The sequence below is a fragment of the Ovis canadensis genome, chromosome 1, assembly GCF_042477335.2.
Source record: "Ovis canadensis isolate MfBH-ARS-UI-01 breed Bighorn chromosome 1, ARS-UI_OviCan_v2, whole genome shotgun sequence".
NCBI lineage: Eukaryota > Metazoa > Chordata > Mammalia > Artiodactyla > Bovidae > Ovis > Ovis canadensis.
Window position 1 is genome coordinate 175,243,855 of NC_091245.1, and position 26,369 is coordinate 175,270,223.

Below are 26,369 nucleotides of genomic sequence, written 5' to 3' on the forward strand. Positions count from 1 at the left end.
GTGAGTTTTTCAAGAAAGGAAGCTGTATTGCCTTTCCTAGCTAGACCTTTGTAGCGACACAGCATCACTTCTCAATGCATTCTCTTTTAGAGACAAGTCACTAATATAGCACTGAATACTATTCAAGGAGAGGGTAATTAAAGTGAATCTTCTGATAAAGAGTGCTAAAAAGTTTGAGGACATGTTTAAAAACCAAAACATGCACACATGTACTTTACATGAAACTAATAATTTCTCCTGTGTCCCATGGATTGGACTGGCAACTTATATTAATGCAACTATGAATAATAACTGTTCATTTTGTTAAAAATATAAAATCTGGACAAATACAAGACTCAACAGCATGCAAGGGATTTTCTATGAAACTTTCAACAGCATATTGCTTTTCAAACTTTACATGTCTAACAAAAGCTTACCAGACAAGCTCAGTAGTAGAATGGAGATGACAGAAAAGAGGACTATGCAACAGGAACCAAAAGTCTAATATTTGTATAACTGGAGTTCTAGAAGGAAAAAAAAAGGATGGTGCAGAGAACATCTGAAGAAGTAATAACTGAAATGTCCTACTTTTGGTGAAAGTCAAGAATTTATAGATGTTAAAAGTTCAGTGAACTTCAAACGTGATAAATACAAAGAAGTTCATGCTGGAACTTCCCTGGTGGTATAGTGGATAAGAATCTGCCTGCCAACGTAGGGGACACAGGTTCGATCCCTGTAGAATTCTCCCTTCTGTAGAAGGTTCTCCTTTCTGTAGAATCCAGAAGATTCTACATGCGGAGAAGCAACGAAGTCCATGCACCTGAACTACTGAGCCTGTGCTCTAGAGCCCAGGAGTTGCAGCTGAGCCATGCATTCCAACCGCTGAAGCCCGTGCACCTGGAGCCTCTGCTCCACAACAAGAGAAGTCACTGCAATGAGAAGCCCATGGAGACAGCAAAGAGTATCCCCTGCTAGCTGCAGCTAGAGAAAGCCACTGCACAACAGTGAAGACCCAGCACGACCAAAAAGAATTAACTAATTAAAAACAAAAGAATTCATGCCAAGACATTTTATAATCAAACTTCTAAAATTTGAAAACAAATTAAAACCATTAAAAAGTAGGACAAAAGAACAATATTTTAACTATAGGGGAACAACAATTAAAACGTTGTTTCTTATCTGAAATACCAGAGGCCAGAAGGAATTGGCTCAATATTTTTCAAGAACATAAATTTCTTTCAGGAATAAAGATAAAGTAAATGTTTTCTCCAATGATGAAAACTTTTTGCTAGAAAACCTGCTCTAAAACAATTGCTAAAGGAAAATTTTCAAACTAAAGGCAAATAATACCAAAGGAAAACTTGTATCAAAAAGAATGAAGGGAAAGCTACTGATATGGTAGATAATTGGGTAAATAGAACTTCTCTTGAGCTCTTTAAAATACATTTGATATATGAAAACAAAAATTATTACACTGTCTGATAATTTTTCAATGCACATTGAAGTAATACATGAGACAGCTACAACATAAATGGAAGAGAATAAAAGGAGCTACACAGTGGTAAGTTTTCCACATTCTAACCGAAGTAGTAAATATTGATTTTATATAAGCTGAGAAAAATTAAGCATAACTCCTGAGCACCACATAAACTATGAAAAAGAGAGTCAAACACACAATAAATAAAGTGAAATAATAAAAAATCATATAGTCCAAAGAAAGGAAGTAAAGAAGAAACAGAAAAGCAAATAATAAAGGGGAGAAAATAGAAAATAAATAATGAAATTATAGACTTAAATCCAAATATGTCAGTAAGTATATTAAATGTAAATAGTTTAAATATACATATTAAAATGCAGATTGTCAGAAACAATTTAAAAATAAAAATTAGGTAGCTTAAAGGAAAAATGATGGAAAAAAGATTTATCATACAAACACTAATCAAAAGAAAGTTAAACTGATAAAAAAAGGATTTTACATGATAATAAAAGGGTCAATCCACCAAGAAATCATAAATGAACAGCAAAGCTTCAAAATACGTAAATCAAAAATTGACCAAATGAAAAGAAAAATCTATAATTATATCTAATAACCTCAACATCTCTTGGTATTTGATAGAACAAACCAACAAGTATCAGAAAAGGTATAGAAGAATTGAACAACACCATCAACTAATGGATTTAATTCACATTTATAGAACACCCACTAACGGCCAAGTACACATTATTTTCAAGTGCATGAAACAATCACCAACGTAGACTATGTCTTGGATTACAAAATAAAACTTGACAATTTTTAAAAAATTATAATTATAAAAATACATCCTCCATAATAGATTTAAATTAAAATAATAATATAAAGATAACAGAAACATTCGTAAATACTTAGATATTAAGTTGTTGTTGTTTAGTTGCTAAGTTGTATCTGACTCTTTCTCAACCCCATGGACTGTAGAGGAACCCCAGGTTCCTCTGTCCATGGAATTTCCCAGACAAGAATATTGGAGAGGGTGGCTATTTCTTTCTCCAGCGGATCTTCCCAACCCAGGGATTAAACCCATATCTCCTGCATTGCCAGCAGAATCCTTACCACTCTGCTACCAGGGAAACTCCCTTAGATATTAAACAACATATTAATAAAAAAGCAACAGGTTAAGAAAAAAAATCTCATGAAAAGTTAAAAAATACACTGGAAAAAAATAAAGTCCAACATATTAAAATTTGAGGCATGACTCTAAAGCCATCCACTGAGATAAATTTATAGTATTAAATACTTAGGTTAGAAAAAAATTCAGGTCTCAAGTCAGTAATCCAAGTGAAAGTGAAAGTCCTTCAGTCCTGTCTGACTCTTTGCGACCCCATGGACTGTAGCCTGCCAGGCTCCTCTGTTCATGGATCTCTGTCCATGGAATTCTCCAAACAAAAATATTGGAGTGTGTAGCTGTTCCCTTCTTCAGGGGATCTTCCCAACCCAGGGATCAAATCTAGGTCTCTCGCATTGCAGGAAGATCTTTTACCCTTTGAGTCACCAGCGAAGCCCAAGAATACTGGAGTGGGTAGTCTATCCCTTCTCCAGGTGATCTTTCTGACCCAGGAATCCAATCAGGGTCTCCTGCATAGCAGGCAGATTCTTTACCAGCTGAGCTACCAGGGAAGCTTCATCAGTAATCCAAACTTTTACATTAAGAAACAAGGGGGAAAAAAAACTGAACTCAAAAGCAAGAGTAAGGGGAAAACGACACGATGAAGGTAAGAGCAGAAATTGAACATAGAAAAAAAACCAGAGAAGAAAAAATTGGACTTCATTAACCTCGTGTGTGTGTGGATGTGTGTGTTAGTCGCTCAGTCATGCCCGACTCTTTGCAACCCCATGGACTGTAGCCCGCCAGGCTCCTCAGTCCATGGGATTCTCCGGGCAAGAATACTTGAGTGGGTTGCCAGTCCCTTCTCATTATTAACCTTAGGAAGGCTAACAAAGTTGACAAATTTTATCAAAAACTGAAAAAGAAAAAGAAAGAAGTTGTTAATATCAAGACTAAAACGGTCCTACAGGTGTTGAAAGAAAAATAAAGGAATACTATGAACAATTAATTTTATATTATCCAATAATGATATTAACCATCTAAAGAAGAGAAATCAATAGATATCACAAAAAGTTTTTTGCTCAAGTTTGAAATCACTTCATGACAAAAAGAAAAAAATACTCAACAAACTAGGAACAGACTAACTTTCTTATTAAAGAGCAATATCATCTATTAAGGAAAACAAAAACAAATTCACTAACACTCCTGTTTATGAAAAGTTGAAAGCTTTCCCCCCTTAAATGAGGATCAAAGCAAAAATATCCTCTTTCACCACTTCTATTCAACATCAAGATTGGAAAAGGAGAAACTAAATTACTCCTATTAGCAAGAGAGAAAATTGTCTTTGTAGACAATCCAAAGTGGTTTACAAAGAACAACAACAACAATAACAAAAACCATAAAAACTAAAAAATAAGTTTTGCAAGGTCTCAGGATATATAGTCAACACACAAAAATCAATCATTTCTAGTTGCTAATGAAGAACAATTAGTTCAGTCCAGTTCAGTCGCTCAGTCGTGTCCGACTCTTTGCGATCCCATGAATCACAGCACACCAGGCCTCCCTGTCTATCACCAACTCCCGGAGTTCACGCAAACTCACGTCCATCGAGTCGGTGATGCCATCCAGCCATCTCATCCTCTGTCATCGCCTTCTCCTCCTGCCCCCAATCCCTCCCAGCATCAGAGTCTTTTCCAATGAATCAACTCTTCTCATGAGGTGGCCAAAGTACTGGAGTTTCAGCTTCAGTATCATTCTTTAAAAGAACACCCAGGGCTGATCACCTTCAGAATGGACTGGCTGGATCTCCTTGCAGTCCAAGGGACCCTCAAGAGTCTTCTCCAACACCACAGTTCAAAAGAATCAATTCTTCAGTGCTCAGCTTTCTTCACAGTCCAACTCTCACATCCATACATGACCACTGGGAAAACCATAGCCTTGATGAAAAATAGGAAACTAAAAATGTTTTTTTTAACATAATAGCTCCCAAATAATGAAATGCTTAGGTATAAGTCTAACAAAATATGTGCAAGACTTGTATGCAGAAAATTACATAATTCTGAAGAAAGAAGTCAATGCTGTTGGAAATAAATGGAGAGACATACTGTTAGTGGATTAAAGATTTAATGTAATAAAGCTGTCAATTCTCCTAATTCCAATAAAAATCCAATAGGATTTTGTAAGTATATATAAGCTGATTCTAAAATTCATATAGAAAAGCCAAAAAAAAAAAAAAAAAGAGAGGGAGAGAGAGAAAGAATAGCCAAAACAATTTTGAGAGAGCAGAATAAGGTCAGAAGTAATTTTAAAATTACTATAAACTATAATAATAGTGTACTATTGTCAAAGAGATACACACAAAGACAAATGTAATAAAAGAGAAAATCCAGAGAGAGACCCACACAACTAGGAATTGATTTTTTACAAAAAAAAAAAAAATCCTTACACTTTATAAAATTAACTCAATCAATCCTAGATCTAAATGTGAAATATAAAATTATAAACTTTTGAATAAAATATAGGAGAAATTTTCATGATACGTGGTTAAGCAAAGAGTTCTTAGACATGACTCCAAAACTACAATTCATAAAAGAAAAACAATTATAAATTAGACTTCATCAAACTTTAAAATCTTCATTTTGTAAAAGACTGCTAAGAGAATGAAAAGACCAGTCACAAACTGAAAGAAAATACATACATCATATATCTGATAAAAGATTTCTATCCAGAATATAAAAACAATATTCAAAAAACTCTCAAAAACTCAGCAATAAGAAAACAACTTAATTTAAAAATGGACAATGTATTCATACAGACATTGCACCAAAGAAAATACATGGTTTTCAAATAAGCACAAGAGAATATGTTCAACGTTATTATCAATAACAAGCCAAAATAAAACACAGGGAATTCCCTGGGGGTCCAGTGGTTAGGACTCTGGGCTTTCACTGCCAAGGCCCCAGGTTCAGTCTCTGTTGGGGAACTAAGGTTTCAAAAGCCACATCATCATCTTGCTCCTGCTCAGTTGTGTCCAGCTCTTTGCGATCCCATGGACTGTAACCCACCAGGCTCCTCTGTCCATGGAATTCTCCAGGCGACAGCACTGGAGTGGGTTGCTATTTCCTCCTCCAGGGGAACTTCCCCACCCAGGGATGGAACTCTAGTCTCCTGCGGCTCCTGCACTGGCAGGTAAGTTCTCACATAAACAAAAACAAACAAACAAACAAAAAAACACTGAGCTACCACCTCACATTATCAGAAAGGCTAAAATATATATATATGAAATGGGCTTCCCCGGTGGCTCAGCAGTAAAGAATCCACCTGCAATTCAGGAGATATAAAGAGACTAGAGTTCGATCCCTTGGTCGGGAAGATAACCTGGAGGAGGGCAAATAATGCCCTCCAGTACTCTTCCCTAGAGAATCCCCTGGACAGAGAAGCCTGGTGGGCTACAGTCCACAGGGTCGCAAAGAGTGGGACAGGACTGAAGCAACTGAGCATGCACGCATATAACAATACAAAGTATCAGTGAGGATGCACAGCAACCAAAACTCCTGGCTTCCTGAAATGCAAAATGACACAGTCACTTTGCAAAACAATTTGACAGTTTCTCATAAAGTTAAATACATTTTGTCATATGACCCCAAAACCCCACTCCTAAACATTTACCCAGGAGAAATGAAAACATGTCACACAACATGGGTTCACACAGTAGCTCTATTCAAAATTGTAAAAGAAACTGGAACGAAGCCAAATGTCCTTAAGCGAGTGAATGGATAAACAAACTGTGATATATCCATACAATGGAATACTATTCAGCAATAAAAGGAACAAACTACTGACACAGGGAAAAACTTGGATGAATCCCAAATGCTTCCCGCTGGATGAAGAAGACAGTCTCAAAAAGTTACATTGTATGACTCCATTTAATCACAGTCTAGAAAAGGAAAAACACGGTGACGAAAATCGGATCAGTGACTGTCACAGGTTAGGGCTTGGGGAAAGAGCAGGACTTCAAAGCAGCAGCATGAGGGACTTTCGGGGTGACAGGCCTGCTCTACATCCCAAGTGTAAAGATGGTTACACGAGTGTATACACACATGGAACTGTTCATCCCCCAAATGAATTCCATTGGATGCTAATTTTAAAATAAAAGAGTAAATAAATTTTAATAGCCTGAATTTTTAATAACTATGAGGAAAATAGTTGCCATTTTCAGAACTCTATGTGCCATAAACTTGCTAACTACAGACTTTATATTCATTAAGTTATTAATCCCTACCATAACCCCGTTAAGTTTCCTTATTTCACAGATGTGGAAATTGAAACATAGATTGAATAAGCTGCCCATGATCACACAAATAATAAATGGCTGAATCAGGATTTACACCCATTGCTCTCTCCATAGGCCCGTAACAGTCATCACTTCCGGCACTGAGACAGAAAACCAGTTTTGGGAGACTGATAGCAGGGTGTTTGCTTCTGCTGTTTAAGATGGGTACAAACTAATATTTATTACTGACATCAAAAGTGAAAGGAAAAGGATTGTAGAACCCTGCCAATTCTCATGGTATTTAAAAACTGTAAAATTTTCCTTTGTCTACAATGTAAATAGCCTAGAAACTCAAATAACTGAAGAGTTGTTTTTGTTTTTTTAACCACAATTGACTTTTACATGAGAAATATAAATGACAAGTAAACAAGCTGATAACAGGAATTTTTGAAGCAATTTTCAAAATATATACCAGAGGGTCAGCATATTTTCAGCCCAATTTCTCAGATTATCTACTTTGAAGGTAGAATGCAAATCAACAAGTATTTGACCACCTACTATTTCTGTTCATTTTAACTGTGTTACTTAAAAATCCTGAAGAGCATTTCAAAACAAGTTTAAAATCAAAGCAAGTTAGAATCTGTCCAGATGGCTTTATGTTTATTTCATCATTTCCCCCCTAAAAGTTAAAAACATAAAACTTTATAGTAACTAGCCAGATATTCGATTAACTATTAAATCCCATTTCCTCATCATTTCAATAAATAGAAATTCATAGTATTTATTTTTAAAAGACAAATTAAAATCAAAAGCAAAAACTAAATCTTCATCTTTGTTAAACACACTTCCTGGTTACTGATTTTGAGCTGTATGACCAAGATGTATCGGAGGCTTATAATTCCTATTATTCTATATAATCCTATGGTTAGAGTCCATGTTATTTTAAAATTAAAATGCTCTGAGGATGAATGCATTCTTGGCTTCTTTGCACTCATCATAAAATGTTTTTGCTTTGGGTTGCTCCGAAATCCTGTCCAATTTAATTCAACTCAATTCAACTAAAGTTTTTAGTACTATACCAAATATTGTTAGATTTTGAGAATAAAAATTAAGTCAAGCGTGAGCCTTACTCTCAAGTTACTTGACATCAAATAGGAAAGACAAGCATTTAAACCAATGACTGCAAAAACAGACCTATCTCTAGAGTCTAGAGAAACACAAAGGAAGTAAGAAGCAACTTTGCTTGGGTGGGTAAACAAAGGCAGCACAAAATATAAAACTATCGAATAGATCTTCACTAAGTTGTACCTATATTACTTTTCTTCTCTCCACCAGGATTCACTATGCAAGCACCCACAATGAAAACCTATGAGGGTTTTATGAAAATATGTACTATTTTCATCAAATAATATGAAAGAGAACAACAAACTTTTCCTGTGAAGGACCAGTAATTGCTGTGAAATTACTTGACACTGAGTGAAAGCAGCTGCATACAATATCTAAATGAATGAGTGTGGCTATGTTCCAACAAATATTTACAAAAATAGGTGAAAGCTGGATTGAGTCTGCATGCCATAGCTTGCCACCTTCTGCATTAAGCAAACCAATATACTGTATGCCTGAACTTCAAATATAAATTACTTAGTTCTTCACTGATGAAACAATTATGCCTATGAAAAAGTTGACTTCTTACTGTAAAAGTTAATAAAGACTCAAATTCTTTCACTGCAGATACTTGAAATGCAAGAGATTTTTCTTTATAGAAACAAAATCTGAACTTCTAAAAACTTTGTTCCTTGTTGAACAAATTGTTCTTTCTTTTGAAGTTATGGGGTATATTAAGAAGTCCTGAAATTTAGGAGAAAGAGTTTCATGTTCTTTTTAAGCTCAGACTTCTGTTTTGAAGGGTCTGTGAATTTGAACATATGGAAATGAGTGTGAGCTGTGTGTGGAAATGCATCTGTGTTCTTGTGTGGCTAATCATGTCTTTATCCCTTAGCAACTAACTCCTTTATAACACAGCCATGTAGAGGGCTTGTCAGCAAGTCTTTACTGAGACAAGTCCACTTCATCGGTAAACCCTTTGATTTTCAAAGAGACAGAAGCTACCTGTTTGACACATAATCTCAAATTTCTTTCATCATCGTGTCTGAAGAATAAGAACTGGAACTGAGACTGTCCTAACTAGGTGACAACAGACAGGAATGAGGTCAGAGAAGTGGGAACACCATGGCCAGATTACCCTAGTTCATGGCTAGTCTTGGGATGCTCTTGCAGAAAAAAGTCAATCTGGCATCATCCAGAGTCGGGGTCCCCAACCTCCGGGATCTAATACCTGATGATCTGAGGTGGCTGCTGCTGCTGCTAAGTCACTTCAGTCGTGTCTGACTCTGTGCGACCCCATAGACGGCAGCCCACCAGGCTCCCCTGTCCCTGGGATTCTCCAGGCAAGAACACTGGAGTGGGTTGCCATTTCCTTCTCCAATGCATGAAAGTGAAAAGTGAAAGGGAAGTCGCTCAGTCGTGTCCGATTCTTCGGGACCCCATGGACTGTAGCCCACCAGGCTCCTCCGTCCATGGGATTTTCCAGGCAAGAGTACTGGATCTGAGGTGGAGCTGTTATAATAATAACAGAAATGCCGTGCACAATAAATATAATGTGCTTGAATCATCCTGAAATCACCCCCTACCTCAGTGCATGGAAAAACAGTGTTCCAAGAAACTGATCCCTGGTGCCAAAACCGCTGGAGACCACTGATCTACAGGCACTAACATTCAGGTGAGTCAGAGGCCAGTAATAAGTAGTACAAGTTTTTTTTCAACTGCTGTTTTTAAAAACATAGTAATTACCACTGAATGCAAAATGCATCTTGCTAAAAAAATATATATATTATTCTGATGCTTTAGCAAAGGTAATGCTTTTATTTTATTATGAGCTGCCCACATGTACTTCCTAGGCTATGATTCATCTGAACAGTTTTTCAGTTAAAGAACATTTTATTCTAGAATGAAAAAAAAAAACAAACAAAACTAAATGCCCCACACTGGTATGGGGCTAACATAAACACAGAATGACAGGCAGGCATTTAAAACCGGAATAATGACATAATCTTACAGTATATCAATGTTGCTATATGATTTCTTATGCACAGTGTTTTGGTTTCCATGACCGTAACTTCAGAGGCCATATGATGATGAATCATGGTCCTGTTTACAGTGCTAACATTTTGTTCTCCCTTGTAGCTATGACAGGAGTCTGAAGAGATTTTCAGCTCATTCTAATTTTCTTCTGTGAAGCTGCTACTTACTGTCCAAGGCTGATGCTCTTTGCAGAAAGTATCCTGGGTAGCTCGGGGTTTCAGGATCTTAAAAGTGTCTCCTAACCAGAGTGCAAGGACCTAAAAGCCCTTAATTAAGTTTCTAATCACAAGCAAGATGGTCTTGCATTAAGGGCCCTTTGAGAGTAGCAGCAATCGTGTCATTGTGCCTCCGTCACCGTATCAAATAGGATTCTTATTTTAGCACTGAAAGCAATTCTTTCCTTGTAGAGAGTGAAGAGAAACTCTCAACAGTCAGTTTGACGAACAGAACACAGTAGAGCAAAACACATTTCCTTTTCTCTCCCACAGGGCTGTGGAGCTGACTTTATTTTATTTGACAATTACATAGCAAATGCTATTTTACAAATGTTGGGCTGTTTAATCTTCGTAGCAACCTTGTGACATAGTTACTATTGTTCTCTCCAATTTACAGAGGAGAAAAGGACACACTGAGTGCTTAAGGCCAGCTGATAGCGAGCCCAGATTCAAGTGCAGGGCCCTCAGCTCCACCACTCAGTAACAGCCAGCTACTTTCTTCTCTTCGTGGTCTCCACTGTCTCCAGCCTCTGACAGCGCTGGAGAGAAACTTTTGATGAATAATGCGCCAAACAAACCGCACTAGAGGCAGGACATTTTAGACATACTTAAAATACTCCATAAATTTTTATTTTTAATTCTTTCTGCCCGTACAGAATTTACGCTTAATAAAAAAGAAAACAGTTCTGCATGTCGGAAATCTTCACAACTGGTTGCCAAGGATGGTCTCCTCTTATTCCATCATATTGTTGGTCTGTCCAGTTTAGCTTTTGCCCTGGGTTTTTCATTTTTAACCCAGTATTATTAGTAACAGTGCATTAACAATGTTGCAATGCATCTTGTGGTGTTCCACTTTTCCAGCTTCAGCTCTGACTCAGCTAGGACAAACTGAAATCTTGTACAGGGAGTGGAGGTCCCCCCTCGAGTGGATGGTTAAATCCGATAGATATCCAAGCCTTTCTATGAAGAAAACAACAGTCTCCCAAGAAGATCATGCAGGACACTCAGTAATAAAAGGAAATGCATGCGAATACCACCTTAGCGCTTGCCACCCGGCTGGCTTAGCAATGGTCCTGACAGTGGGGTGTGGCTGAGGCAACATTTCTTGTCATAGTCATCCCAGCCCACCGGGCACCCAAAGCACTCAGCCTGCCACTCAGTGGATTCTTGGGGAAACAAGGGAATTATCGAGCTGATAGATGTGAAATATTCCAGGGAAATAAATGCAAAGGTTTATACCTTCTAGGTTTATAAAGCTATGAATTACTGACTAAGGTATTCAAATAATTCCAGAAATTTTTTAAAAAAAGAAAGTAATCAAATAAGACAAAAAACTCTGCTTATATAATTTGAATATAGATAATCCATACTAGTTTTCATATTTTGCTTTAATATACATAGATTTGTCTTTATTAAGAATTTTATTTTAAAAGTTTTTGAATAAACTTTCATTATATAAGTTCACCAATAAGACATTGTTTTTCAATTGATCAATTTCATATTTTTTAAATTATGAAACTATAATTATTAGTATATGATTTCACTCTCAAAACTTCATATGGTCATCCTATGTGAGGAGGAAATTCATTACACTGTGAGGCAGTCCCTCCTCTTCATAGATGTTGTTGTTCAGTTGCCAAGTCATGTCTGACTCTTCACGACCCCATGGACTGCAGCACGCCAGGCTTCAGCCAGCACCAGGCTTCTCCGTCCCTCATCATCTCCCAGAGTTTGCCCAAGTTCATGTGCATAGAAGCTTCACAGACAGAAGCTCCAATCCCTAGAAAGTTCATCCTCAAGTTTATTCAATATCTACTTCCCGGGAAACTTGTCTGAGTTTAGTTCTGCCTTCTGTACCTACACAAATTAAATTCCAAGACCTCTTCTCTAAGAGAAATATTTGAGAATATTATCTTCTGGTTCCTGTCCACCCAAGGAGGTTTTATAATGTTTACAGTTTCAGTACCTCTACTTTTTCCTAGCTTTGTCTTGTAAGAATGTTCATGCCAGTCATTTAACAAGTAAACATTTGCTCCTAAACAAAAAAGACAGCAAGAGGTATTTCCTTTTAAAAAACTATCTATCTTTTCCTTTGTGGTGCTATTCTTGGCCTCATTTCTTCTCTCTAGTATTTATTTCTTATGGAGACACTGAAATACTTAAGCCAAACAAGAAAAAAAAAAAGTGCGGGGAGGTGGGGATAGAAATGTTCCTTTGGGGAAAAAAGAAATAATGGCAAGACACAAAATCAGATTTCAATATGCCATATAGAAAGTTGGCATAGGATCTTTAAAAGGGTATAAGCTTTCAGTTTAGGTCTACCTCATAGGGTTTTTTGAGGATTATATAAAATAGTATAAGAAAAACAGAATAAATTGGAAGTACTATGCAGTGAAGTCTCTCAGTCGTGTCCGACTCTTTGCTACCCCATGGGCTGTAGCCTACCAGGCTCCTCTGTCCATGGGATTTTCCAGGCAATAGTCCTGGAGTGGGTTACCATTTCCTTCTCCAGGGGATCTTCCCAAACCAGGGATCGAACCCAGGTCTCCTGCATTGTAGACAGATGCTTTACCATCTGAGCCACCAGGGAAGTCCCCCAAGTACTATGTAAGCATTAGCAATTATTATAATAATGCATCGTTTTTAGATCTTGTTTTATATATCACTGCCTGACCAAGAAATAATAAGAAAAAAATAAACTATTAGAAATATAAGGGGACATATACTCATATATTCTATGATGATAAACTAGAAAATCCAGATCAAACATATATACTAGAAAAACAAAAATTACCAAACTGCTTCAAGAGGAGGTAGGAAATTTGAATAGATTCTTAGACCCACACGGATGCACTGCTCAACACAGTAAATGCCCACACCCAGACTATTTTCCAAAGTTACTGGATAGAGACATTTAGTACATTCTTACGGAGGCACTGAATAAATCAAACAGGTAAGAAGAAAGTGCTTTGGCCACCTGATGCAAAGAGCTGACTCATTTGAAAAGACCCTGATGCTGGGAAAGACTGAAGAAGGGAGAAGAAGGGGACGACAGAAGATGAGATGGTTGGATAGCATCACCGACTCAATGGACATGAGTTTGAGTAGGCTGCGGGAGCTGGTGATGGACAAGGAGGCCTGAAGTGCTACAGTCCATGGGGTCGCAAAGAGTTGGACATGACTGAGTGACTGAAGTAAACTGAAGAAAAAAGTGAGAAGATTTTCATCCCAAAAAGGCAACAGGACTAGATAATTTTGGAGAGAAACTCTATCAAACATTTCTGAAACAAGGAATTTCTTGTTTGTGTTAAGCTAGCCTAGTGAAACTTGAAAGAGCGTCTATGAATACAGATGCCAAAATCCTAAATACAATGTTAAAAAAATTATTCCAGAAGTGTAATAAAGAAGTACAAAAGCAAGTGTGTTTCATATCAGGAACAGCAGAGCAGTTCAATATTGTCGTTGTTGTTTGCTTGCTAACTCATGTCCGACTCTTTAGAGACCCCAAGGAGTATAGCCCACCAGGCCCCTTGGTCCGTGGGATTTCCCAGGCAAGAATACTGGAGTGGGTTGCCATTTCCTTCTCCAGTGTATCTTCCCAACCCTGGGATCGAACCCATATCTCCTGCATTGGCAGGCAGATTTTTTTACCCCTGAGCCATCAGGGAAGCCCATTCAATATTAAGACATTTATTAAAGTAGAAAAATCACATCATATCCAGAGATGTAGAAAAGGCAACCATATTCCTGATAAAAATCTCAGATAGGGCTTCCTTGGTGGCTCAGTGGTAAAGAATCTGCCTGCCAGTGCAGGAAACACCAGTTCAATCCCTGGCCCGGGAGGATCTCACATGCCTCAGGCAACTAAGCCCACGTGCCACAACTACTGAGCCTGCGCTCTAGAGGCGGGGATTCTGAAGCCTGAGTGCCTTAGAGCCCTGGCTCAGCAACAAGAGAAGCCACGGCAAAGAAAGCCCACAGCCTACAGGTAGAGAGCAGCCCCCCTCGCCTCAGCTAGAGAAGGCCCGTGCAACAGTGGAGACCCAGCACAGCCAAATTAATCATGAATTTAAAATCTCAGGTAATTGGCAAAATCCAACCATATTCCTTATAAAAACCTCTTACAAAATGGAAATTGAAAAACATTTTTGTAATGTTATATTTTGGAGAAGGCAATGGCACCCCACTCCAGTACTCTTGCCTGGAAAATCCCATGGATGGAGGAGCCTGGTAGGCTGCAGTCCATGGGGTTGCTAGGAGTCCGACACGACTGAGCGACTTCACTTTCACTTTTCACTTTTCACTTTCACGCATTGGAGAAGGAAATGGCAACCCACTCCAGTGTTCTTGCCTGGAGAATCCCAGGGACGGGGGAGCCTGGTGGGCTGCCATCTGTGGGGTTGCACAGAGTCAGACATGACTGAAGTGACTTAGCAGCAATGTTATAGTTTAAATATTTATCAGAAGCTATAGTAAATATAATTTGAACTGGAACTTCATTTTCTGAAGGACAAAAACAACACATGGATGCCCTCTTGTTATTTTAAATAGTTATCTATTTAGACTGAAAAAGTCTCCAAGATTGGGACAAGACTGAATTCATATTTATATCACCACAAGTTTATTATTACTTTTAAAGTATTTCATAGATGGTATTCTTATACCCCAGAATCTTTTATTAAATTCAAATCTCAAATTACTCAGTTGGCAAAAAACTGAAATGAATAAGTAAAAATTATAATCTTCATCTGACTTTATGAGCAAAAAATCCTTAGCAACCCCAGTCCCTGATAAACTGAGAACCATGTATTACATAATTTCTATTAGCAGATGAGGGCTTCCCAGCTGGTGCCAGTGGCAAAGAATCCACCTGCCAAAGTAGAAGATGTAAGAGGCATGAGTTCCATCTCTCGGTCAGGAAGATCCCCTGGAGTAAGAAGTGGTACCTCACTCCATGGGCAGAGTAGCCTGGTGGGCTACAACCCATGGGGCTGCAAAGAATCGAACACAACCGAGCACAGGGTCAGGTGAAACTTTAAGGCGTCATTCATTGTACCTTCTATAAATAGCACTACTTGATCACTTATCAGAAGATTTGAACAGTTCTCCAGATGCAATCACTGGTTGGCCCGTCCCCACTGAAATCTCTCACCCATGGTGGAACCTGCTACTGTTTATTTCTGTCTTCTTTTGTCACTTTCTGTTTGAGTCTGTACAACAAGATAAGGAAGAGGAGGGTCATAAACTCGAGAGCAAGGCCTCAAGTCATCCCTAAGAACTGCCAAGTCCAGTAGTTCTTGACAGATCAAATTCCTTGGACAGTCTTTGACCTGTGACACCTTTTCAACATCTTATAAGGATCTTCCTCACTCTGCTCTTTGTATCCCTGAGAAGAGCTTCATTTGGTTTTGTCTACCTAGAGATGGAAGGGTCATTGGACCCCAGCTGGTGACAAATACTCTTTTGTCAGTTTCTAGAGGTTAGAGGTTTGCATAACCATCATTTTTGGTAATTATTGCAATTCTAATGGGACCTTCTCCATCAGTTTGCCTGCCTGGCTGAGTGCCTCCTTGATTTCTGTTTTCTTTCATATGCATTTTTCTGTACCTGGCATAATTCTATTACTAACACCCAGCAGCCACTTTGGGAAATTTTAACAAGAATAAGGTTATTCATTTGAAAAGTACATTCAAAAATAGGGAAGCAACACTTACAAGATTCTGTTTTGTCAACATAAAAAAGAGATCACTTTGATAACAAAGGAGAAATCCTCCTTTTTATTTTTGTGCTTCAGTGATCAAAAGATACTGGGGCTTTAAATTGTACATTTGATAGAATTGTCAAAGGCTTGAGTTGCTGCTTTTTTAATTTTATTGAAATATAGTTGATTTACAATGTTGTGTTATTTTCAGGTATACAGCAGAGTGATTCAGTTTTGAGGTTATTTTCTAGATACTGAGTATAGTTCCCTGTACTATACAGTAGGGCCTTGTTGGTTATCTATTTTATATATAGTAGTTTGTATCTGCTAATCCCAAACTCTCTGTTTATTCTGAAGAATCTAAGCTACTCCATTTTGTTAACAGAAAAACTCCATTTTGTAAGGTTCCGGGAAAAGAGCCTTTGGAAATCCCCTGACCTCACCCCACTGCCCACGAGCCAGTCAGACCCCAGACCAAAATCTCCTGACTTAATGCTCAGGAACTTTTGGTCTACCTAGACAATAGGGACCAATCAAGAACCAACGCACAACCCTTCGAAAAAAAGTGACCAATCAGACGTTCCCCTACCTAGAAATCCTTTTTACCATGTATACTCCCTATATAAGCAACGTAATCCAAGACCCAGGCCTCCTCCCTATAAGCCGCTGTATTTACCCCAGCTCGAGCTTGGTAATAAAAACTCTCTTGCTTTTGCATCGGATATCGGCTCCCTGGTGGTCATTGGGAGATTTCGAGATGGGCATAACAATTCCTCCCTACCCCTTTCCCCTTTGGTAGCTGTAAGTTTGCTTTCTATATCTATGAGTCTGTTTCTGTTTTATAAATAAGTTCATTTGTAGCATTTTTTATGATTCCACATGTAAGTGACATGATATATTTGTCTTTCTCTGACTTATTTCATTTAGTATGACAATATCCAGGCCTATCCATGTTGCTGCAAATGACATTATTTCATTCTTTTGGTGGCTAGGACTGATGCTGAGGCTGAAACTCCAATACTTTGGCCACCTGATGCGAAGAGTTGACTCATTGGAAAAGACCCTAATGCTGGGAGGGATTGGGGGCAGGAGGAGAAGGGGGCGACAGAGGATAAGATGGCTGGATGGTATCACTGACTTGATGCACCTAAGTTTGGATGCACTCCGGGAGTTAGTGATGGACAGGGAGGCCTGGTGTACTGCGATTCATGGGGTCGCAAAGAGTCAGACGCGATTGAGCAACTGAACTGACCTGAATATTCCATTATATATATACATATCTTTATTCATTCATCTGTTGATGGACATTTATGTTGTTTCCATGTCTTCACTATTGCAAATAGTGCTGCTTTGAACACTGGGGTGCCAAGTATCTTTTGGAATTATAGCTTTCTCCAGATATGCTTCGGAATGAGATTCCTGGATCACATGGTACTCTTTATACTGGCATAGTCGATCAGTCTCTCTCTCTCTCAGCCTGTCTCTGCCTCTCTCTCTCATCTTGACCCTGTTTGTGTTGGGGGTGGGGTTGGGAGGGGGCGGGCATATGCACACTCATGCTAGCCTGAGAGTGTTTAAGGGTGAAGATGGATTTTCCCATATCTAAGCCTACTCCCTCCTTGTAGAGGAGGTAATTAGCCTTTTTCAATGATACTTTTATATTTGTCTAAAGCCAGCTATTTTTTTCTTTTTCTTTCTTTCTCCTTTCCCCTAGTCTTGTGAAACCTTAGAGATTACTTGATCATTAAAATATTGTTTGGTACTAATTTACACACTCAAGAAGTATCTACTCTAAGTAGCCAAGAATTTTTTTTAAAAAAAGAGAGAAAATGTTAACTGCTTCTTTTGTATGTTTTCCCAGCTAAAATGGTAACTCAGAAGAAAAGGCTTAACCATGAATCTGGTTGATCACCTTTGACCCCAGGTAGAAGAAAAGCTAGACACTCAGAGCTTTTGAAATTAATTCAATGGTCTTAAAACATACTTGTTAAATAGATAAGCTTTGAACAAATTAGTGATGTAATTTTTTCTTTTTTAAGCCACGCAGCTTGCAGGATCTTAGCTCCCCAACCAGGTATGGAACCCATGCTCCCGCAGTGAAAGTGTGGAGTGCTAGCCATTGGACCAGCAAGGAATTCCATAGAGTGATGCAATTCTAGCCTAAAAATAACTCCACACCTTTTTGCTATTTTTTATGTAAAAAAATAATGTTTGCACAATATTTTAATGAGTATAGGATTTGGGTTTAATTTGTAATGATTACTATTTAAAAATCTTTTCCCATTAGTTCTGTGTGTCTTGGGACACATAATTTTTTTCAGAGAACTGGAAAATACCCTGATGCTGGGAAAGACTGAGGCATGAGAAGGGGATGACAGAGGATGAGATGGTTGGATGGCATCACCGACTCAATGGACATGGATTTGGGTGGACTTTGGGAGTTGGTGATGGACAGGGAGGGGCTTGCTGCGGTTCATGAGGTCAAAAAGAGTCAGGCACGACCGAGCAACTGAACTGACTGAACTGAATAAAGAAATTGAATTGACAGTTTTTTAAAAAGTTGCCGGGGTCCAGCCCCCGCAGGATCCAGGGGAACCTGAAGGAAAAATGGTGTCGGCGGATGATTTAGAGAGAGATAAGGAAAGAATATTGTAGATAAGAAAACAGAGGAGAGAAAGAGGGTGATATTCCTTGGTTTACATAGAAAGCCAATAAAACTTCGAGACAAGAAGTTTGCCCTGTCCATGGAGGCCACAGGTGCCTTCCCGGTCTCCCGAGTGAGTGAAGACGCAGAACGTCTTCCCGTTCAGGTCTTAGAAACCTGGGCAGATAAGTGAACGCAGGGAGCCTCTATGCTCCAAGGGATCAGCCTGAAAAAGAAAGTAAGGGAGAGAAAAAAAGAGAAAAAAGAAAAACACGGGGCGACCAAGCTTCTTCAAGCGAGGCCCATTGTTTTTATTTTCAAAAGGGTCTTTTATACCTTTACTTGTACAGAGAGGGAAATGAAAGATGCAAAGTCATACAGAGTCAGCCCAAACATTACATCTGTTTTGTCTTTATCGAAACCAGGATTTTTTCTGCAAACCCTTCCCATAGACAATGTTGTGTACATTATCTTCTGGCCTTGGAGGCCAGTGAACATTTTATGACCCTCTTTTGATAAAGGCTGTTCAACCAGAAAACTTATTTTCCCTTGAAATGTTTTTTCTTATATTTCTAATCTATGTCAGCCTCAAAAGGTATTAAACAAAGTTACATTCTCAAGAAGCAAAGGTGCAGTGAGTTACAAGAAAGAACCAATTAGCTCAAAAGTCTGATGTGGTTAATTTCAAGGCTACACTTGTTTTTCTTACTTTCCAACTATGTTAACTAATGCACTCCCAAGTGCACAGTGGATAAGAGATATGGGAACTTAGCAACAAGCATTGGCCCAATAATGAAATCCTATGCCTCTCACTATTCTAATAACTTTTAACTCTTTAAAAGGCTCTATGTTTAGGCTTTCCATGCCTCTCACAGTTGGGAGGATGTAAATAATTATATGCGTAGCTGCGAGAGTCTGGATATACCTGCCAAGCAAGCTATAATGCTAACAGAGGGGTTTTGATTGGAAATATTCCTCTCATGTCCTGGAGACTCATTAGCTATAGCCCTAAGTTAATTTTCTCCAGAGAAAGGTGGTCAGGGTTAGCCCCCTGTTAATGTCAGAGGAGTTGGTGAAAGTCATGAAATAGAAAAACAGACAGATTCTGGTTTGGGGGTAGATGCTCGAGAAAGCCTAGGGAGCCCGTTGAGTTCTGAAGCCTTGCTTAACAGTTCTCTTCCACATGACCTTGTCATGGGTGGGATCTCCCATGGTGGCTTCCAGCCACCACTGACAGTTTTTTAAAGTGTTTAGCCTTATGAACTTTTCTATTGCTAGTCTAAATCATAGGAGATTCTGATTTAAACTGTTTTTTCCAGACCTTAAGCCTAAGATTTTAGACTAATGTTAAATTGTGCTATGTAATAAATAATCTTTGGATACTTGGAGAATTTCTCAATAACAAAAATATAATGCTTTAGTCATTAAGCATAATTTTTAAATATTCATTTACTTATTTATTTATTTGGTTGGACTGGTTCTTAGTAGTGGCACAGATCTTTGTTGCTTCGTGCTGAATCTTTAGTTGCAGCTCTTGGGCTTAGCTGCCCAGGGCATGTGGGATCTTAGTTTCCCAACCAGGGACTGAATCCACATCACCTATGTTACAAGGTGGATTCTTAACCAGAAGGCCACCAGGGAATTCTCCACCCATGTACAGATTCTTGTAAGTGCCACACAAAAGGATACAGGGCAATTCCAAAACTCCCCCCAAGTCCCTTCTTACTATTCGGGAGGTAGTCACTCTCACCTGACATGTAAGCTTCAGTTCAGTTCAGTCGCTCAGTCATGTCCGACTCTTTGCGACCCCATGAGTAGCAGCACGCCAGGCCTCCCTGTCCATCACCAGCTCCCGAAGTTCACTCAGACTCACGTCCATCGAGTCAGTGATGCCATCTAGCCATCTCATCCTCTGTCGTCCCCTTCTCCTCCTGCCCCCAATCCCTCCCAGCATCAGAAATGAGTCAACTCTTTGCATGAGGTGGCCAAAGTACTGGAGTTTCAGCTTCAGCATCATTCCCTCCAAAGAAATCCCAGGGTTGATCTCCTTCAGAATGGACTGATTGGATCTCCTTGCAGTCCAAAGGACTCTCAAGAGTCTTCTCCAAAAAAAAAAAAAACAAGAGTCTTCTCCAACACCACAGTTCAAACGCATCAATTTTTCGGCGCTCAGCCTTCTTCATAGTCCAACTCTCACATCCATACGTGACCACTGGAAAAACCATAGCCTTGTAACCATGTAAGCTTGGTAAAGTGCTATTACTCTGTCCCAATAGTTTTGTCCTTTTCAGAATGTCATGTAAATTTAAACTTTAAAGATTGGCTTCTTTAGCTTAATATAAAACATATAACCACATTGTTGTGTGCCAGTAGTCCATTTCTTTTTATAGTTGCAATGCATCCCAAGGTTTGTTTATCCATTCACCCACTGAAGAAAATTTAGTTTGTTTCTCCTTTGGGGCAATTATGGATAATACTGTTATAAACATTCACATCCTTGCTTTTGTGTGAACATAAGTTCTTTCTTTTTAAAGTCAGTACCTAGGAATCAGATGTGATAGGTATATGTTTAACTGCCAAACTTTTCCAGAAGAACCGTTCCAGTCTTTATTACCACCAGATATGTTAGGCATGGGCTTCCCAGTTGGCGCTGATGATAAAGAACCTACCTGTCAATACAGGAGACTTAAGAGATGTGGGTATGTTAGTTTTAGGTTACTGCTAATTGTTTTTGCAGATGCCCATTGCTATATTACAAAAGTTCCATCTTCCTTTTAGTTTGTGAGGAGATTTTATCATGAATGGACATTAAATTTCTCAAGTGATGCCTCTGCATCAATTGATATGATCATGTGGCTTTTCTTAAGTCTGTTAGTACAGTGAGTTAACATTGATTTTTAGATGGTGAACCAGCCTTGCATTCCCAAGATAAACTCCATTTGATCATTAAGTATTTTTTTTATGCTGAATTTAATTTACTGCATTTTGTTGAGGATTTTTGCATCTATGTTTATGAGAGATATTGATCTATAGTTTTATTTTCTTATACTACCACTGTCTGGGTATGGTATCAAAGTATCAAAGTAATGCTAGGTACATAAAACAAGTTGGGAGGTGGTCCTTATTTTGTGGAAGGCAATATGCAAAATTGGTGTTATTTCTTTCAAAAATATTTGTATAATTTACTAATGAAATCACCTGCGGCTGGAGTTTTTCTTTTTTGGACTATCTTTAACAATGAATTCAATTTTTCAAATAGACATGGGACTCTTCAGGTTCTCTATCTTTTTGCTGTGTTTTTCAAGAAATCAGTCTATTTCATCTAAGCTATCAAATTTCTGTGCATAGAGTTACTCATAGCAATCCCTTAATTTTCTTTTAATGTATGTTAGACTGCAGTGTTACTTTTCTTACTAATATAGGTATTTTGTGCCTTCTTTCTTTTGCTCTTCATCAGTCTTGCTAGAGGTATGTCAATTTATTAATCATGTCAAGGAAATATCTTTTAGCACTTATTGGTTTCCCTTTATTGTTTTATTTTCTTCTTCTTTTGTTTTTCTTTTTTGCTTATTTCTAGTTTACTGATCTGTGTTCCCCTCTTTATCATTTCCTCCTTTCTGCTTGTTTTTGGTATAGTTTGCACTAATCCTGTAGTTTATTAATGTGACTCTTATCTTTTTGAGACAATTTTCCTTTTCCATTATCAGTTCTTAGTGCTACAAATTTCCCTTTAAGGACTGCTTTAACTGTATCTCATAAATTTTAATACATTCCAATTTCTATTTGTTCAGAATATTTTCTGATTTCCCTTGAGACTTCCTTTTTGATCTGTATTTTCTATAGGATTATGCTAATTTACAAATATTTACAAAATTTCCAAGTAATTTTCTGTTTTTAATTTTTATTTCCTTTATAATCAGATAATATCAGTTGCATTATTTTACTAATATAATAGGTTTCTTGTGACTCATAACATGAACCATCTTGGTGAGTTATTTATGTATGGATTTTCCTGGTGGCTCAGCTGGTAAAGAATCTGCCTACAATTCAGGAGACCTAGGTTTGATCCCTGGGTTGGGAAGATCCCCTGGAGAAGGGAATGGCTACCCACTCCAGTATTCTGGCTTGGAGAAATCCATGGACTATGGGTCACAAAGACCTGCCTCTTGAGAAATCTGTATGCAGGTCAGGAAGCAACAGTTAGAACCGGACATGGAACAACAGACTGGATCCAAATAGGAAAAGGAATACGTCAAGGGTGTATATTGTCACCCTGCTTATTTAACTTCTATGCAGACTACATCATGAGAAACGCTGGGCTGGAAGAAGCACAAGCTGGAATGAAGATTGCCAGGAGAAATATCAATAATCTCAGATGTGTAGATGACACCACCCTTATGGCAGAAAGTGAAGAGGAGCTAAAGAGCCTCTTGATGAAAGTGAAAGAGCGGAGTGAAAAAGTTGGCTTAAAGCTCAACATTCAGAAAACGAAGATCATGGCATCCGGTCCCATCACTTCATTGCAAATAGATGGGGAAACAGTGGAAACAGTGTCAGACTTTATTTTTGGGGGCTCCAAAATCACTGCAGATGGTGACTGCAGCCATGAAATTAAAAGACACTTACTCCTTGGAAGAAAAGTTATGACCAACCTAGACAGCATATTCAAAAGCAGAGACATTACTTTGCCAACAAAGGTCCGTCTAGTCAAGGCTATGGTTTTTCCAGTAGTCATGTATGGATGTGAGAGTTGGTCTGTGAAGAAAGCTGAGCACTGAAGAATTGATGCTTTTGAACTGTGGTGTTGGAGAAGACTCTTGAGAGTCCCTTGGACTGCAAGGAGATCCAACCAGTCCATTCTGAAGGAGATCAGCCCTGGGATTTCTTTGGAAGGAATGATGCTAAAGCTGAAACTCCAGTACTTTGGCCACCTCATGCAAAGAGTTGACTCATTGGAAAAGACTCTGATGCTGGGAGGGATTGGGGGCAGGAGGAGAAGGGGACAACAGAGGATGAGATGGCTGGATGGCATCACTGACTCGATGGACGTGAGTCTGAGTGAACTCCGGGAGCTGGTGATGGACAGGGAGGCCTGGCATGCTGCGATTCATGGGGTCGCAAAACTGAGTGACTGAACTGAACTGAACTGAAAAAAAAATAAATACCTGTTTTTGAATAGAGTGCTTTATAAATGACAATCAGATTAGTTGGTTGATAAAATTATTCAAGTCTTTGAAATCTGTGTATCAAAGACTTGTATTTACTTTTAAAATAATTATAAAGAGAACAATATGAAAGTCTGTAAGTATAATTCTGGAGTTGTCTATGTTTCCTTTAACTTTTATCAGCATTTGCATCAGTTTAAGCAAATTTTTTTTAAGCTCTGTTGTTAATGCATACACTTTTAAAATCTTAATGCTTCATTGGTAAATTGAGCCTTTTATAATTGTGTTAAGTCCCTCTTTGAAAGTGAAGATGAAATTTGCTCAGTCGTGTCCGACTCTTTGCAACCCCATGGACTACAGAGTCCATGGAATTCTCCAGGCCAGAATACTGGAGTCCCTCTTTATTCCTAGAAATTTTCTGAAGTTTCTTTTGTCTTATAATTAAAATAGGCACTTCAGCTTCTTTCTATTCTTTAGTATTTGCATGGTATATCATTTTTCAGGCTTCTATTTTTAACCTATTTATATCATTATACTTTAAGTGGATTTCTTGTAAGTAGCAAACAGTTGGATTTTTTTCTCTTATCGACAATATCTGTTTTTTGTTTAATTAAAAGAAAATTTACATTTAATGTAATTATTAATATGGTTGAAATTAAGTCTACAATATTATTATTAGTTTGTATATTAGTCCCTTTGTCTTTTGTTCCAGTTTTCCCTTTTTTCTACTCTGTTGAATTTCAAGTATTTTTTAGTAAACCATTTTGATTATTGGCTTTTTACTTACTACGCCTTCTCATATTTTTTCCACTGGTTGCTCTAAAGGATTACAATATACATGCTTTACTTTTTACAATTAATTAACTTAAAATATAAACAATGTTTTGCCACATCAGAAAAAATACAGAAAGTTTGCAACAAACACATTTCCTTTTATCCACTCCCATGTTGTACATGTGGAATACATTACATCTGATACACAGAAAGAAGTACACAGAAAATTTTATCTCACAATGTTAATTTTTCATTTCAAAAGCCATTATATCCTAATGGGAGATTTTACTTTAGGAGCTACCCACCTTCATTTGGTACCATTTCTTTGTTACAAATCAGACAAAACACAGTCCTTTTTATAATCTTTGCTAACTGAACTCAACTACCAAACAACTTATTTAGATGGCAAAACCACAATAGACCAGACAGAAACCTAAAGTTTCTAATATGTCAAACCTAGAAATTAATGTTCATTTTTCTGTAGAAAAAAGAAATCTACAGAGGAGTTAGTCTTTGCAATCCAGCTTTCATAGAAATAGAGCATAGAAAAATCCAGGGAATCATGGGGTACATTGAGGGGCTGCCTTGCTTTTACAGACCTTATAAGAAAGGTGTTAGTTTAGCTAAATCCTCATCCCAGTCCAATTTACAGATTGCAGTCAATAGTCTTTTGTGATTTAAATCCAATTCTACTTGTGAGGAACCACACAATGATCTGCTTTCACTGGAAATACTCCTATGTGGATGTCGAATAGAATTGGCCTGGTACCAGGTAATGGGATGAGTGTCATGCCTTTTCTACTTGATATCCATATATGAGTATTTGAAGCACAAAAGACTATTGACTGTAGTCAGAAATTTATAAATTGAACAGGGATCAGTAATGTCAGTAAACTGATGACAGCCTTCAGAATAATTCTTAACATCATCCTGGGTTCATTTTGACCCATCAATTTCCCTTCTAAGAAAAACAGACATTTAGATAACTTAATTCAAAAAGGAGACATTCTGGGCTTCAATTTAGATTTAAAAAATAGCCACCAAAGGAATATTTTAGACTGCTTTTTTGCTATTTCACACTTCACATGAGGCTTGAGAAGTAGGCAGAATTCTACGGGCAATGGTAGAGAGAATAGCAGAAGAATGACAATATTACTGAAGCAATTCCTCACCCAAGGGGTTCATAAATTTGGACAGGTGGTTCAAAATAGAGATCTTTCAAAGTGGAACATGTATAAAAACATTCTTTTCAGATGGGACTTAGGGGAAAATGTTGTACTTACATAACTATAGACCTCTGGATCTTTACTAAAAGATCCAGAGTACTGTGCTAAAATTATCTGGGAAGCTAACATCTAAATCATAAAATTATGCAATTTGGCTAGTATCCTCATATCTGATTGTGTGGCCTCTTCAGGTTGAGACTGGTATTCTCTTATTTTAATTTGGTCACTCTTGGCTCCTACCTTAGAAGTAACTGCTTGCTTCACAATTGTATCACAGTCTTCCTCTTAGTAATTGTCGATGTTGCAACTCTCAAAAGTAGGAATTCTGGAGTCTTAAATTCTGCTGTACAGATGCTGATCCATCAAATGATCCAAACATGATCCTTCAGCAAAATGAACAAGCAAATCTGTCCCTAATAGAGATTGAATGACTATGCTCAGAAACTTCAGATGACCACAATACATCAAATACCAACATCCACCCTGATCTGTCACACCCCTAGGTAATAGTGGTCTATCCTACAGCTTCGGCTGGAGAAGGGCCAACAGGAATCCGGAGAACTAAAAGCAACATAATTCCCACTTTTAGGTTAATTAATACTGAGACCAAGGAAATTTTCCTGTCCCTATTTTAAACAATACTGGGCCAGAGCAAAAATAGGTACTTGCTTG